The 17970-nt window shown below is 30.7% G+C and overlaps 1 protein-coding gene and 1 long non-coding RNA gene across 4 annotated transcripts in view; one reads left to right on the top strand and one right to left on the bottom strand.

Annotated features, from left to right (window-relative positions):
- The window catches only part of LOC127733848 (uncharacterized), a 282424-nt gene that overhangs the window by 56343 nt on the left and 208111 nt on the right, over window positions 1-17970 (bottom strand). The gene's annotated exons all lie outside the window — the stretch shown is intronic.
- LOC127733857 (uncharacterized) lies at window positions 14812-16682 on the top strand. Its single transcript, XR_007997190.1, has 3 exons — window positions 14812-14874; window positions 15331-15391; window positions 16249-16682. It is a non-coding gene; the product is annotated as an uncharacterized LOC127733857 (long non-coding RNA).

Here is a 17970-nt window from a genome sequence, read left to right as displayed (position 1 = left end):
ACCCTTAAGAGCTATTTTCCTAATGCTTGTAGTTTAAAGATTTGGTTGGCTTGCTTGCTTTGCTTGTATAAATGTTTGCTCAAGCATTGTAGTTAAGATTGACATCTGCAATCAATAGATAGGCGGGGCTTCAGCTTGTATACATTATACTCTGCATTATACTTAACATCCAATAACATTTAAGTATGAGTATAATGTATACAAGCTGAAGCCCCACCTATCTATTGATTGCAGATGTCAATCTTAATTACAATGCTTGAGCAAACATTTATACAAACAAAGCAAGCAAGCCAACCAACCCTTTAAAATACAAGCATTAGGAAAATATTTCTGTTTTTCATAAGTTCACAGACAAGTTTTAACAATTAGAAAATGATTAAAACTTTAAGCTTGAGAAGGAATCAGAACTTCTACAAAACTAAGTGATGCGTTTTGCCAAAGGTATACAGAAAATTGTGTATATCTAATGAAAACTTTCAACTATTGTCTATATGGTTGATTTTTTGCTAAATTATGTATAAGAATGTTGTGATTTCTGTAGATTTTGAATAATAATAACTTTCTTTTATTTCCAATTATACCAAGGAGAGCAGAAAAAACCAGCAGAAAGTGAAAGACTTGAAGAAATTTAGGCAAGTAGATTGTTTAATTGATTGTTTCTTTCTGACTTCCCCATTAAAGAAGAAGAAAATTAGATAAGAGAGCGAAAATGTCAAATATACTTTGTATACAACAAAGAAACCCTTAAGAGCTATTTTCCTAATGCTTGTAGTTTAAAGATTTGGTTGGCTTGCTTGCTTTGCTTGTATAAATGTTTGCTCAAGCATTGTAGTTAAGATTGACATCTGCAATCAATAGATAGGCGGGACTTCAGCTTGTATACATTATACTCTGCATTATACTTAACATCCAATAACATTTAAGTATGAGTATAATGTATACAAGCTGAAGCCCCACCTATCTATTGATTGCAGATGTCAATCTTAATTACAATGCTTGAGCAAACATTTATACAAACAAAGCAAGCAAGCCAACTAACCCTTTAAACTACAAGCATTAGGAAAATATTGCTGTTTTTCATAAATCACAGACAAGTTTTAACAATTAGAAAATGATTAAAACTGTAAGCTTGAGAAGGAATCAGAACTTCTCCAAAACTAAGTGATGTATTTTGCCAAAGGTATACAGTAAATTGTTTATATCTAATGAAAACTTTCAACTATTGTTTATTATGGTTGATTTTTTGCTAAATTATGTATAAAAATGTTGTGATTTCTGTAGATTCTGAATAATAATAACTTCTTTTATTTCCAATTATACCAAGGAGAGCAGAAAAACCAGCAGAAAGTGAAAGACTTGAAGAAATTTAGGCAAGTAGATTGTTTAATTGATTGTTTCTTTCTGACTTCCCCATTAAAGAAGAAGAAAAATAGATAAGAGAGCGAAAATGTCAAATATACTTTGTATACAACAAAGAAATCCTTAAGAGCTATTTTCCTAATGCTTGTAGTTTAAAGATTTGGTTGGCTTGCTTGCTTTGCTTGTATAAATGTTTGCTCAAGCATTGTAGTTAAGATTGACATCTGCAATCAATAGATAGGCGGGGCTTCAGCTTGTATACATTATACTCTGCATTATACTTAACATCCAATAACATTTAAGTATGAGTATAATGTATACAAGCTGAAGCCCCACCTATCTATTGATTGCAGATGTCAATCTTAATTACAATGATTGAGCAAACATTTATACAAACAAAGCAAGCAAGCCAACCAACCCTTTAAACTACAAGCATTAGGAAAATATTTCTGTTTTTCATAAGTTCACAGACAAGTTTTAACAATTAGAAAATGATTAAAACTTTAAGCTTGAGAAGGAATCAGAACTTCTACAAAACTAAGTGATGTATTTTGCCAAAGGTATACAGTAAATTGTGTATATCTAATGAAAACTTTCAACTATTGTCTATATGGTTGATTTTTTGGTAAATTATGTATAAAAATGTTGTGATTTCTGTAGATTTTGAATAATAATAACTTTCTTTTATTTCCAATTATACCAAGGAGAGCAGAAAAAACCAGCAGAAAGTGAAAGACTTGAAGAAATTTAGGCAAGTAGATTGTTTAATTGATTGTTTCTTTCTGACTTCCCCATTAAAGAAGAAGAAAAATAGATAAGAGAGCGAAAATGTCAAATATACTTTGTATACAACAAAGAAACCCTTAAGAGCTATTTTCCTAATGCTTGTAGTTTAAAGATTTGGTTGGCTTGCTTGCTTTGCTTGTATAAATGTTTGCTCAAGCATTGTAGTTAAGATTGACATCTGCAATCAATAGATAGGCGGGGCTTCAGCTTGTATACATTATACTCTGCATTATACTTAACATCCAATAACATTTAAGCATGAGTATAATGTATACAAGCTGAAGCCCCACCTATCTATTGATTGCAGATGTCAATCTTAATTACAATGCTTGAGCAAACATTTATACAAACAAAGCAAGCAAGCCAACCAACCCTTTAAACTACAAGCATTAGGAAAATATTTCTGTTTTTCATAAGTTCACAGACAAGTTTTAACAATTAGAAAATGATTAAAACTTTAAGCTTGAGAAGGAATCAGAACTTCTACAAAACTAAGTGATGCGTTTTGCCAAAGGTATACAGAAAATTGTGTATATCTAATGAAAACTTTCAACTATTGTCTATATGGTTGATTTTTTGCTAAATTATGTATAAGAATGTTGTGATTTCTGTAGATTTTGAATAATAATAACTTTCTTTTATTTCCAATTATACCAAGGAGAGCAGAAAAAACCAGCAGAAAGTGAAAGACTTGAAGAAATTTAGGCAAGTAGATTGTTTAATTGATTGTTTCTTTCTGACTTCCCCATTAAAGAAGAAGAAAAATAGATAAGAGAGCGAAAAATGTCAAATATACTTTGTATACAACAAAGAAACCCTTAAGAGCTATTTTCCTAATGCTTGTAGTTTAAAGATTTGGTTGGCTTGCTTGCTTTGCTTGTATAAATGTTTGCTCAAGCATTGTAGTTAAGATTGACATCTGCAATCAATAGATAGGCGGGACTTCAGCTTGTATACATTATACTCTGCATTATACTTAACATCCAATAACATTTAAGTATGAGTATAATGTATACAAGCTGAAGCCCCACCTATCTATTGATTGCAGATGTCAATCTTAATTACAATGCTTGAGCAAACATTTATACAAACAAAGCAAGCAAGCCAACCAACCCTTTAAACTACAAGCATTAGGAAAATATTGCTGTTTTTCATAAATCACAGACAAGTTTTAACAATTAGAAAATGATTAAAACTTTAAGCTTGAGAAGGAATCAGAACTTCTCCAAAACTAAGTGATGTATTTTGCCAAAGGTATACAGTAAATTGTGTATATCTAATGAAAACTTTCAACTATTGTTTATTATGGTTGATTTTTTGCTAAATTATGTATAAAAATGTTGTGATTTCTGTAGATTCTGAATAATAATAACTTTCTTTTATTTCCAATTATACCAAGGAGAGCAGAAAAACCAGCAGAAAGTGAAAGACTTGAAGAAATTTAGGCAAGTAGATTGTTTAATTGATTGTTTCTTTCTGACTTCCCCATTAAAGAAGAAGAAAAATAGATAAGAGAGCGAAAATGTCAAATATACTTTGTATACAACAAAGAAACCCTTAAGAGCTATTTTCCTAATGCTTGTAGTTTAAAGATTTGGTTGACTTGCTTGCTTTGCTTGTATAAATGTTTGCTCAAGCATTGTAGTTAAGATTGACATCTGCAATCAATAGATAGGCGGGGCTTCAGCTTGTATACGTTATACTCTGCATTATACTTAACATCCAATAACATTTAAGTATGAGTATAATGTATACAAGCTGAAGCCCCACCTATCTATTGATTGCAGATGTCAATCTTAATTACAATGCTTGAGCAAACATTTATACAAACAAAGCAAGCAAGCCAACCAACCCTTTAAACTACAAGCATTAGGAAAATATTTCTGTTTTTAATAAGTTCACAGACAAGTTTTAAAAATTAGAAAATGATTAAAACTTTAAGCTTGAGAAGGAATCAGAACTTCTCCAAAACTAAGTGATGTGTTTTGCCAAAGGTATACAGAAAATTGTGTATATCTAATGAAAACTTTGAACTATTGTCTATATGGTTGATTTTTTGGTAAATTATATATAAAAATGTTGTGATTTCTGTAGATTCTGAATAATAATAACTTTCTTTTATTTCCAATTATACCAAGGAGAGCAGAAAAACCAGCAGAAAGTGAAAGACTTGAAGAAATTTAGGCAAGTAGATTGTTTAATTGATTGTTTCTTTCTGACTTCCCCATTAAAGAAGAAGAAAAATAGATAAGAGAGCGAAAATGTCAAATATACTTTGTATACAACAAAGAAACCCTTAAGAGCTATTTTCCTAATGCTTGTAGTTTAAAGATTTGGTTGGCTTGCTTGCTTTGCTTGTATAAATGTTTGCTCAAGCATTGTAGTTAAGATTGACATCTGCAATCAATAGATAGGCGGGGCTTCAGCTTGTATACTTATACTCTGCATTATACTTAACATCCAATAACATTTAAGTATGAGTATAATGTATACAAGCTGAAGCCCCACCTATCTATTGATTGCAGATGTCAATCTTAATTACAATGCTTGAGCAAACATTTATACAAACAAAGCAAGCAAGCCAACCAACCCTTTAAACTACAAGCATTAGGAAAATATTTCTGTTTTTAATAAGTTCACAGACAAGTTTTAAAAATTAGAAAATGATTAAAACTTTAAGCTTGAGAAGGAATCAGAACTTCTCCAAAACTAAGTGATGTGTTTTGCCAAAGGTATACAGAAAATTGTGTATATCTAATGAAAACTTTCAACTATTGTCTATATGGTTGATTTTTTGGTAAATTATATATAAAAATGTTGTGATTTCTGTAGATTTTGAATAATAATAACTTTCTTTTATTTCCAATTATACCAAGGAGAGCAGAAAAACCAGTAGAAAGTGAAAGACTTGAAGAAATTTAGGCAAGTAGATTGTTTAATTGATTGTTTCTTTCTGACTTCCCCATTAAAGAAGAAGAAAAATAGATAAGAGAGCGAAAATGTCAAATATACTTTGTATACAACAAAGAAACCCTTAAGAGCTATTTTCCTAATGCTTGTAGTTTAAAGATTTGGTTGGCTTGCTTGCTTTGCTTGTATAAATGTTTGCTCAAGCATTGTAGTTAAGATTGACATCTGCAATCAATAGATAGGCGGGGCTTCAGCTTGTATACGTTATACTCTGCATTATTCTTAACATCCAATAACATTTAAGTATGAGTATAATGTATACAAGCTGAAGCCCCACCTATCTATTGATTGCAGATGTCAATCTTAATTACAATGCTTGAGCAAACATTTATACAAACAAAGCAAGCAAGCTAACCAACCCTTTAAACTACAAGCATTAGGAAAATATTTCTGTTTTTAATAAGTTCACAGACAAGTTTTAAAAATTAGAAATTGATTAAAACTTTAAGCTTGAGAAGGAATCAGAACTTCTCCAAAACTAAGTGATGTGTTTTGCCGAAGGTATACAGAAAATTGTGTATATCTAATGAAAACTTTCAACTATTGTCTATATGGTTGATTTTTTGGTAAATTATGTATAAAAATGTTGTGATATCTGTAGATTTTGAATAATAATAACTTTCTTTTATTTCCAATTATACCAAGGAGAGCAGAAAAAACCAGCAGAAAGTGAAAGACTTGAAGAAATTTAGGCAAGTAGATTGTTTAATTGATTGTTTCTTTCTGACTTCCCCATTAAAGAAGAAGAAAAATAGATAAGAGAGCGAAAATGTCAAATATACTTTGTATACAACAAAGAAACCCTTAAGAGCTATTTTCCTAATGCTTGTAGTTTAAAGATTTGGTTGGCTTGCTTGCTTTGCTTGTATAAATGTTTGCTCAAGCATTGTAGTTAAGATTGACATCTGCAATCAATAGATAGGCGGGGCTTCAGCTTGTATACATTATACTCTGCATTATACTTAACATCCAATAACATTTAAGTATGAGTATAATGTATACAAGCTGAAGCCCCACCTATCTATTGATTGCAGATGTCAATCTTAATTACAATGCTTGAGCAAACATTTATACAAACAAAGCAAGCAAGCCAACCAACCCTTTAAACTACAAGCATTAGGAAAATATTTCTGTTTTTCATAAGTTCACAGACAAGTTATAACAATTAGAAAATGATTAAAACTTTAAGCTCGAGAAGGAATCAGAACTTCTACAAAACTAAGTGATGCGTTTTGCCAAAGGTATACAGAAAATTGTGTATATCTAATGAAAACTTTAAACTATTGTCTATATGGTTGATTTTTTGCTAAATTATGTATAAGAATGTTGTGATTTCTGTAGATTTTGAATAATAATAACTTTCTTTTATTTCCAATTATACCAAGGAGAGCAGAAAAAACCAGCAGAAAGTGAAAGACTTGAAGAAATTTAGGCAAGTAGATTGTTTAATTGATTGTTTCTTTCTGACTTCCCCATTAAAGAAGAAGAAAAATAGATAAGAGAGCGAAAATGTCAAATATACTTTGTATACAACAAAGAAACCCTTAAGAGCTATTTTCCTAATGCTTGTAGTTTAAAGATTTGGTTGGCTTGCTTGCTTTGCTTGTATAAATGTTTGCTCAAGCATTGTAGTTAAGATTGACATCTGCAATCAATAGATAGGCGGGGCTTCAGCTTGTATACATTATACTCTGCATTATACTTAACATCCAATAACATTTAAGTATGAGTATAATGTATACAAGCTGAAGCCCCACCTATCTATTGATTGCAGATGTCAATCTTAATTACAATGCTTGAGCAAACATTTATACAAACAAAGCAAGCAAGCCAACCAACCCTTTAAACTACAAGCATTAGGAAAATATTGCTGTTTTTCATAAATCACAGACAAGTTTTAACAATTCGAAAATGATTAAAACTTTAAGCTTGAGAAGGAATCAGAACTTCTCCAAAACTAAGTGATGTATTTTGCCGAAGGTATACAGAAAATTGTGTATATCTAATGAAAACTTTCAACTATTGTCTATATGGTTGATTTTTTGGTAAATTATGTATAAAAATGTTGTGATTTCTGTAGATTTTGAATAATAATAACTTTCTTTTATTTCCAATTATACCAAGGAGAGCAGAAAAAACCAGCAGAAAGTGAAAGACTTGAAGAAATTTAGGCAAGTAGATTGTTTAATTGATTGTTTCTTTCTGACTTCCCCATTAAAGAAGAAGAAAAATAGATAAGAGAGCGAAAATGTCAAATATACTTTGTATACAACAAAGAAACCCTTAAGAGCTATTTTCCTAATGCTTGTAGTTTAAAGATTTGGTTGGCTTGCTTGCTTTGCTTGTATAAATGTTTGCTCAAGCATTGTAGTTAAGATTGACATCTGCAATCAATAGATAGGCGGGGCTTCAGCTTGTATACATTATACTCTGCATTATACTTAACATCCAATAACATTTAAGTATGAGTATAATGTATACAAGCTGAAGCCCCACCTATCTATTGATTGCAGATGTCAATCTTAATTACAATGCTTGAGCAAACATTTATACAAACAAAGCAAGCAAGCCAACCAACCCTTTAAACTACAAGCATTAGGAAAATATTTCTGTTTTTCATAAGTTGACAGACAAGTTTTAACAATTAGAAAATGATTAAAACTTTAAGCTTGAGAAGGAATCAGAACTTCTACAAAACTAAGTGATGCGTTTTGCCAAAGGTATACAGAAAATTGTGTATATCTAATGAAAACTTTCAACTATTGTCTATATGGTTGATTTTTTGCTAAATTATGTATAAGAATGTTGTGATTTCTGTAGATTTTGAATAATAATAACTTTCTTTTATTTCCAATTATACCAAGGAGAGCAGAAAAAACCAGCAGAAAGTGAAAGACTTGAAGAAATTTAGGCAAGTAGATTGTTTAATTGATTGTTTCTTTCTGACTTCCCCATTAAAGAAGAAGAAAAATAGATAAGAGAGCGAAAATGTCAAATATAATTTGTATACAACAAAGAAATCCTTAAGAGCTATTTTCCTAATGCTTGTAGTTTAAAGATTTGGTTGGCTTGCTTGCTTTGCTTGTATAAATGTTTGCTCAAGCATTGTAGTTAAGATTGACATCTGCAATCAATAGATAGGCGGGGCTTCAGCTTGTATACATTATACTCTGCATTATACTTAACATCCAATAACATTTAAGTATGAGTATAATGTATACAAGCTGAAGCCCCACCTATCTATTGATTGCAGATGTCAATCTTAATTACAATGTTTGAGCAAACATTTATACAAACAAAGCAAGCAAGCCAACCAACCCTTTAAACTACAAGCATTAGGAAAATATTTCTGTTTTTCATAAGTTCACAGACAAGTTTTAACAATTAGAAAATGATTAAAACTTTAAGCTTGAGAAGGAATCAGAACTTCTACAAAACTAAGTGATGTATTTTGCCAAAGGTATACAGTAAATTGTGTATATCTAATGAAAACTTTCAACTATTGTCTATATGGTTGATTTTTTGCTAAATTATGTATAAGAATGTTGTGATTTCTGTAGATTTTGAATAATAATAACTTTCTTTTATTTCCAATTATACCAAGGAGAGCAGAAAAAACCAGCAGAAAGTGAAAGACTTGAAGAAATTTAGGCAAGTAGATTGTTTAATTGATTGTTTCTTTCTGACTTCCCCATTAAAGAAGAAGAAAAATAGATGAGAGCGAAAATGATTTTTTGCTAAATTATGTATAAAAATATTGTGATTTCTGTAGATTCTGAGTAATAATAACTTTCTTTTATTTCCAATTATACCAAGGATGGCAGAAGAACCAACAGAAAGTGAAAAGACGAAGAAATGTAGGCAATGTAAGTAATTTTGCATTTTGTGGTGTTTCCTTTAATTAGCTGGTTTCCTCCAAACGGGACGACATTCATCGATGTTGAGATGGCCTCTGTCGCTGACTCGCGAGGACGGGCGGCAAAGATGTTCGCTAGCGATCTACGACAGCTACAGGCTTCCTACCTATGTCTGTAGAGACTTTGAGATATCATGCTGAAGTTTTGGAAGCTGTCCATATGGAAAGATGATGCAGCCAATTCAAACTAAAGATACGCTCACTGGTAGAAGTGTGAGGATGGGTATTATACATTGAAGTAGATTTTTTAATTGATTGTTTCTTTCTGATGACCCTGTTGAAGAAGCAGAAAAATAGAAAAAAAAAGAGGGGAAAAAAGTCCTTCAACAATAAGAAAATGTTTAAAAAACATTATGTATAAAAATTTGGTGATTTCTGTAGATGCTGAATAATAATGACTATTTTATTTCCAACTATACCAAGGATGGCAGAACAATCAGCAAAAAGTGAAAGACTTGAAAAAATATTGGCAATGTATATGAATTGTTTATAGAGACATATGTGTGGTTAGCTCTATCAGTTTTTGTCTCGCTTGATGGAGTCAAAAAACGAGACATAGGTCTGCTGTTTCCGTCGTCGGCGGCGGCATCAACAATGTATTAGTTTGTGATTAGGTCTAGTTTATGGTGAACCACTAGTGGTAAGTCAAATATTTGGTATGCAGTTGTATTAGTATTGGCACATCTCATTACCATGGAGATTATTTGGCACTGCCCCATTAGTTATGGTCTATTGACTTTGAAATTTATCCTTAGTTTTCATGTATTAGTTTGTGATTAGGTGCACGAGTTTATGGGGAACCACTAGTGGTAAGTTAATGATAATTGGTATGCAGTTGTATAAGCATTGGCATGTCTCATTTCCCTAGAGATTATTTGGCCCCACCCCCTCAGTCATGGTCTATTGACTTTGAAACTTTTGCTTAGTATTCATGTATTAGTTTGTGATTAAGTTGGTTTATTGGGAACCACGAATGGTAGGTCAATGATATTTGGTATGCAGTTGTATTAGCATTGGCACATCTCATTACCATGGAGATTATTTGACCCTGCCCCCTCAGTTATGGTTAATTGACTTTGAAATTTTGCTTAGTTTACATGTATTAGTTTGTGTTTAGGTTTGTTTAAAGAGAACTACTTATGATAAGTCAATGGTATTTGGTATGCAGTTGTATTTGCATTGGCACATCTCATTTCCAAGGAGATTGTTTAGCCATTTACCTTCAGTCATGGTTTATTGACTTTGAATATTTGCAAAACTTACATGTTAAAGTGTTGCTATTTTAATTTCAACATTTGCATTATCGAAATTACAAAAAAGCGAGACATATCTCTGTGATAACAGTGTATATGTAAGTGAAAATAGGTTTGCAATAAAAGGACATGCAATATTTTTATTTCAAATTTCAAATTTACATTATTCTAAATGCATCATGATTGTCAGATTGTAGAAAAACACAAACCATGAATTAAAATTGATTTAAAATAATGGTTAAAAGTATAATTTTGTTACAGAATATTTATCTTATCTGAAAAAAGTCTTTACTAACATTTAACATAGTTGTTTTTAGAGCTAGTTTTGATTGGTCAGGTTTTATTGTCTGTATCTTGCTTTTGTTCTATGGATGGTTCAGTGGTTTCAATGTATTCAGAATATGATGTGTGTTATTCAAAGGGATCTTTTAATGTAATTGTGAAATGATATACATTTGATATTTGATAGTTATTGAGATCGAAAAGACCAATATTAGTGCATTAAGCTTTCAATTTTGTTTATAATTTTCAAAATGAAGTTAAAAAACATTTTAAATCAAAATCTAATTGTATTTGACACGATATGATGCATCTGAAATCGAAAAAAAATGAAAAAATGCATTCTGAATATTAAATTAAATTTAACCACTCCAAATAAAAGTTAATATTGTACGGTATATTGAATTGAATTTAAGCACAAGTTGAAAAAAATCCAAAAAGTATATACGTACATCGGCTTTTTGTCTGGTTCTGAAAAGCCAAGACGGCAACGAAGGAAGACCTGCAGTAAAAATAATATTTAGTAAGTCTAATGTGAATGATCTGGGTACTTCACATATTTTATATTGTTTTGACCAAACAAAAAAAAAAGATTATTATCTATAATTTCCAATACTTTCATTCAGTCACCTGAAACTATCATCATCCAGTAATCTTTATAATTCACACATGAAATATATCAAACCTTGGGATAATTTTCAACCTTGGACCTTCGATACTAGGCTGTCATCTATATTTTGTCTACATTCATTAGATGAAACATTCATATGGGTGTTATCTTAAAATTAAACTTGTGTGTATGATTCTCATTGTAAATAGTTCCTTAAACCATTTAACATTGTGAATGTTGAAAATGTTGCATAACCGTTCTTAAAAAATCCCCCAGGTTTAAAATTCAAAATTTGTAGAAATGTAGATTCTACCTTTGAATCGAATGTGAGAAGACATTTCTCCACTTTAAACAGTTAATTTTTTATTTAAAAAGTGAGGCTTGAAATTTGTTTTGTTTTCAACATTTTCTCCAATTGCCAAGTTAAAGGTTTAAATCAATGTTAGTACGACTGAAAGGAAGAGGTACTGTATTTAACTATGCTTCCAAATTTAAGAAATGGTCGATGATTTATTTTAAACAATTCGATTTTGCTCTGCATTTTTTTGTCTAGTCTTGAAAATTAAAGAAACATATAGAAAGACTGTCTACAAAGTTAATTGATTTTTAATTTTTTATTTCATACTATCACCGACATGTTACTGACTAAATGTATCATACAGAAGCCTTTCACTACAGATACTGTGTTTTTCAGTTGTGATGGAAGTGGAGTCCAAACAGGCTGAAATTAAGGGCAAGGGGAGGTAATACCCCTGTTTTACTCCTCGTACTGGAAGTTCCTTTAGTGTAGGCAATTTTTTTAATTATGTCTATTATATGTGTATAAGTATTTATATATCAGATGTCTGATAACTAGTCTATTGCTATTATATAGAGCTTTGTAAATAAACATTACTGTAAGGAGAGTTCTAGATAATAGTTTTAAAGGGTGGAAGAAATTGTGGGTTACGTTACCAACTTTTTGGAAATTTTCAGAATATTGGATATGTTTTAACACACTTCTGGTACTTAATACATTATGTTATAATAATCCAGTAAATCATCATGATCGGGGAAAAACAAATTATTGTTAGAAAAAAAATAGAAAATTTTGTGACAAACTGTATATTTTTATTTTATATATTGTGAATGAAGCAGACATTTCAGTTATTCAAGTGGACAGTGGATTTTTAAAGCATAAAAACCAATGTTGAAAAACACTTAACAGCAGTAAGGAATCAATAGCAGTTCCAAGGAAGATGATTAAATAGATCTTGAACCAAGTCGGAGGCTGTACCATGAATGAAATCAGGCAAGTTTATTTAAGCCATACAATTTTTATAGATTCTATAGAAATGAACATCAGTACATAAAAGTACACAAGACAACAAACAATATGATTATTTTTATCTTTCTCATTCATAACACCAATAGCGAGTTCATTTATCATTTTCATATATTTTATAATAAGTTACGAGGTATATGAAAACAATTATAATATCAAATTATTTTGTCCAGGAACAGTTATCGTCCTTTTGATTTTCGTTGTCTACAAATACAGTCTAGTGTGGACAGAGTGTTACTTGCAATTTTTTTTAATACCCTTTCCAAATTTATTTCTTCCATGTTTTATGCCTCAAATAGCAAGTAGGGGGATGAAATTACACTAAAAACATTTGGGTCATGAATTTTAAAATAGTGATTTGGTCCAGCTAAAAAAGCTTAAAAATTAGTATTTCGGAAGCTGTCAAAAGAATTCAAGACCCCTTAACATAAATTGTACATATATTGAGTTAGAGCTGATGAAGTTTTCTATAATTTTGATATAATTTGTCCCAAAAGTAGTACACCACACTAAAAATGTTATTGAGAAAGCACAGGTGGGATTTTTTTAGTAATCATTTATTGTCCAAAAGAAATGCACTACGAAATAACTGTGTTCTCGGGCCATTTTATCTTTACGGGGAGACAAGTACAACAAACAAAACAATAATGTTTCATTCAATGGGAGATTACTTGGATAATTTTTGTGCAGTTGGAAATCAAACCTTTTTCCAGCTCTTAAATTCCTACACAGACAGGACTGATGCTATATTATTGGGTAGTAAGAAACGAAAAAACTTTTATAAAGTTTAAGGATGATAGTTTAGTTAAATTGGAAAAATATATAATTTGTGTCAATTTTAATTAGGGCCCCGCCAAATGGCGGATGCCCTATAGTGATCAGTCTGTCCGTCCTTCTGTTCGTCAGTCCATCCGTAACAAATTGTGTTAGCTCTATATCTAGAGAACCGTTATGATTTCAAAGTTTATACTTGACATGTATATTAACAAACACCAGAGGGTGTGTCATAATGTATGTACAACTTCCAAGGTCAAAGGTCAAGGTCAAGGTAAAAAACTATGGTTTTAGTTGACAACCCCATGTCCTATGGTAAAGATCGTGTCCACTCTATATCTTGAGAACCGTTATGATTTCAAAATTTATACTTGACATTTTTATAAACCAACACCAGAGGGTGTCACGTGTGTCATAATTTATGTACAACTTCCTAGGTCAAAGGTCAAAGTCAAAAACTTTGGTTTCAGTTGACAACCCCATATCCAATGATAAAGATACAAATTTTTTACCACACATTATTCACAGCAGGGCCCACAGATATGGCTCCCATCTCAATGATATCTAGTTCCTTTTAGGTTATTTCTGGGACATGTTTCATGGTATTTGGAGTAAGGCTTGGTGGCCTAGTCTACTACAGCTTAGATATAAGTAGGTTTATAATTCTGTTTTTGAATCAAAAGATATGTTCATTATACTATAAAAAAAATATAGGGAAAATAATGTGCCCTGAGGATTGAAAAATATGTAATCAGTATCGTTATAGGTTACAATAAACCTTTATAAATATAAGGAGATGTCGTATGATTGCCAATGAGACAACTATCCACCAAAGTTTAAATGAAGTGGATGACATAAATTATAGACAACCAAACAGCTTCAACAATGAGAAAAACCCATACCGTATAGTCCACTGTAAAAGGCCCCGACATGAAAAAATGGGAAACAATTCAATAGAATTATGACATACATGAACCAAATACAACCACTGAACTACAGGCTCCTGACTGGGGACAGGCGCATAAAGAATGTGGCGATGTTAAACATGTTTGTGAGCGCTCAACCCTGCCCTAACCTGGGACAGTGGTGTTCAGCACAACATAAGATCATTGGTTTACAATGTTATATTCTCACGGCTATAATGCCATATTGCTGTGAAAATATAACAGATCAATTGAAGCACCGATAGTTTTCTTAAACAAGTATATGTTATTAATATACTGTTTTGTTAAAGAAATCTTTCGTGCTAGGATTGATATGTAAAAGGAATAAATCAAACAAGTATATTTTTATGCCTTTGCCGTATTGGAGGGGGCATTAAGTGTAACCCTTGTCCGTCTGTCTGTCCCGTCCATCTCAAAAATTGGTTTCCATTCTCTAACTTTAGTTTGCCTCAACCAAATGTTATGAACTTATACACAATGCTTATGATCACAAAACGATCTATGTGGAAGTTGACTCATGCATATTTACAAGCGGGGGCATCTGTGGCCCATAGACACATTCTCCATTTATTTTATTATTTGTTTATAGGCTGATCTAATGACAATGATTTCATGGTGTTGGGAGTAAGAATTGGAGATCTGATACTGCTAACATGTTGGTAGGTATACACACTTTTTTTAATCTATTAGTGTTTGATATCAATTTAATAATGGTTCAGGTATCAGAAAAGATTGAATTACATGGAGATATTCAGCTCCAGAGGAGAGAGGGTATATGATTGTCCAAAATGGTAAAAATACTGCCAAGCTTAGAAAAGAGAAATTGTTTTTGACTTTTTTTTTCTATTTGTCAAGTTTTAAACTGAATACCCACTAGATTTCGTGAGTAATAGTGAACCACAAATTTTAAATGTTCAACAACGAAGTACCAATTTTCTATCAATCGACTTTCAATCAAATATCCACAGAATCCAATTTTTCCTCAATCCCCATGATTGTTGAATATTAAATGAATCCACAGAAATTCGATTTTCCCTCAATGCCCATTAAAATATCTGAATCCACAGTAGATTATTTTGAGGAGTTTAAATAACTGATTCAACTTTGTATTACAGGTTAGCATCACAGCTTGTCCATAGGGATACTGGCTGGGGTAGCATTTGGATCTGTTTCAAGGTGAGAATATATTTATTCATCCACATACAAATTTAATCAATTGATGAAATCTTGTGGACAGTTTAACTTTCTATAAATCTTTATTGTTTGCAATTTATATCGTCTTGATATTTTCTACTGTTACCTTAATAGATGTAAACAGATATTTTTATAGTTGAGAAGGTTTATAGTCCTTTTTAACTACTTTCACTTATTCCATCTTTAAACTTTTGCCAAATGACCATGTACTGAATCATAAAGAGAATCATTGTTTTTATGATAATAAAGAATTTTGTTTACTTGTAAAGGGGAGATACCCTCACATTCATTTGCAAGTGCTGTTACAAAGATAAGATGTCTTAATTATATTAAACTTTGCTTCTTATTCAGTTTTGTATTTCTTTCAATACAAATTTCCAAAGAATTCATTTCTTCAGTCAATATATGGAGAAAACAAAGTAATTGTCATAAAACTTGAACTAAACAATGAAAGTTTATCAAAATAGCCTGAATTATTTTACCATGTATGTACATTTTTCAAATTTTCAGCTTAATAACTTCTGCAATTGTCTGAAACTCAATGAATGATTAATGCGATACCGGTAATAGTAATTTTAACACCTTGAAAATCAAAATTGGTATATTAAGATTGCTTTCCATTTTATAACAAATTTAGCTGCACGATTTCTATTGCAATATTTTTTGGTAAATCAATAAATTTGAATAGAAAACAAGTATTTTTACATACAACAATATCTATCTATTTAAAAGAAAAATTGCCACTCAAATATTTAAACATTACCTAATTCATATATTTTAACATTACTTAATAACTTTGAATTGTCAACAAATGAAATATTATTTTATTCCTTTTACAGGTGCGTTCCTGCTGCTGCCTTGTGTGTTCAATCCTGTGGACAATGATAATCATGCAAACCACATATATGTTGCATTTTTGTTTATTAAAATCCTTAAGTGATTTTTTAATGCTATTATTTATTTTCCATTTACTGTAAACTCACAAATTTTTGTTTTTTAATGCTGTTATTTATTTTCCAATTATTGAAAATTCACAGATTTTTGATATATTTTTTTTACTGAAAATTGCTACACCGAGATAGATTTTGCAAAAATAAAATTATATTTTAAATTTTGATAGCATTATTTATTTGCAACATGTCCTTAATGACAATAATTAATTTAAATAAATGCTTGCAAATTTTTTTTGAATTTACAGTATAAATATGTTTTCATTATTTATATATGCATGATATTATTATACATTGTATTTTGCTTTATAATAAACAAAATTGTATAATAGTTGTTATTTGAGAAGTACCAGTGTACTGTTTTACAAAGCATCCATTAGACTTTCATCAGTTTACAGACGTCATTATTGTGAACCAAATGATACTTTCCACAGATTCACTTGAAAGTTACCTGTCGATTTAAACTTTTGTAAGTTCTTTTGTCCCATCTGATAAATATAATAGCTATTGTTCTCTGTGGAGTTATTTCACTGGGACCTTTAAATTTCTTCTAAGAGAAATCTATCACTCATTGATTAATTTACCTGAACAAAAAATCAAACTTTCAATGGTGAAAATACATGTACCAATACTAAATAAGGACTCACAAAAACGCATGTGATGTTGTATTTATTCAATATCAATAATACATTTTCAATTTGTTCAATATAATTAACACTTATTCAAAATTTAAAAGTTGATTTATGACAAAATTTTCAACATTGTTCCTATTAAAATTTGTCTTTTTGTGTGTTTGACAAATAAGAACTAGAAAATGACGATGTTTAGATCAAGGCCTTCTTAAATGTATTCTATAACTAAATAAACAGCTGCGCCACGAGCGCATGATATGCTCGTCATCTTGTGTGTGAGGTTTTATGCAATAATCATAAATAGTTTCTGAGATACGGCGCGACATGTGAAAACTCCCCTTTTTTTTTAATAAAAAAATCAATAACTCTAAAATAAAATTTTGAATCATCACCAAAAAGTGTATACAGATCTTTAGATTAATATAATTAAGAAGTGTGTAAAGTTTTAAGCAATAATCGTAAATCGTTTTTGAGATACGGCGCGACATGTGAAAAATACATACCCCTGTTTTAGTTACACAAAGTTCCGTATCTCAAAAAATTTTAATCTTATTTTCATCAAAAAGTATACAGATCGTTTGACCATCATAAGAAACAACTATATTAAGTTTCATGAAATTTGGATAAGTTGTTCTCAAGTTGAGGTGGGACATGTGGACGCCGGACATTTGTATACCATAATACATCCCGTCAAAATTTTGACGGGCGTATAACAAACACACAAAAATTGCAAATTTCAATAGGAACAATGATAAAATTTTTGTCATATGATTAAATCAGTGTTATATTAAACAGATTGAAAATATATTATTTATATTGAAGAATAATACAACATCACATGCAGTTCTGTGAGTAATAATACATGTATTTTCATCAATTTAGAAGATCACTTTTTAACTCGGGTAAATTAATCAATGAGTGATAGATTTCTCTTAGAAGAAATTTAAAGGTCCCAGTGAATAAACTGCACAGAGAACAA

This window comes from Mytilus californianus, unplaced genomic scaffold (assembly GCF_021869535.1).
Source record: "Mytilus californianus isolate M0D057914Y unplaced genomic scaffold, xbMytCali1.0.p SCAF_3, whole genome shotgun sequence".
NCBI classification, from domain to species: Eukaryota; Metazoa; Mollusca; class Bivalvia; order Mytilida; family Mytilidae; genus Mytilus; species Mytilus californianus.
This window is presented reverse-complemented; position numbering and strand designations above follow the sequence as displayed.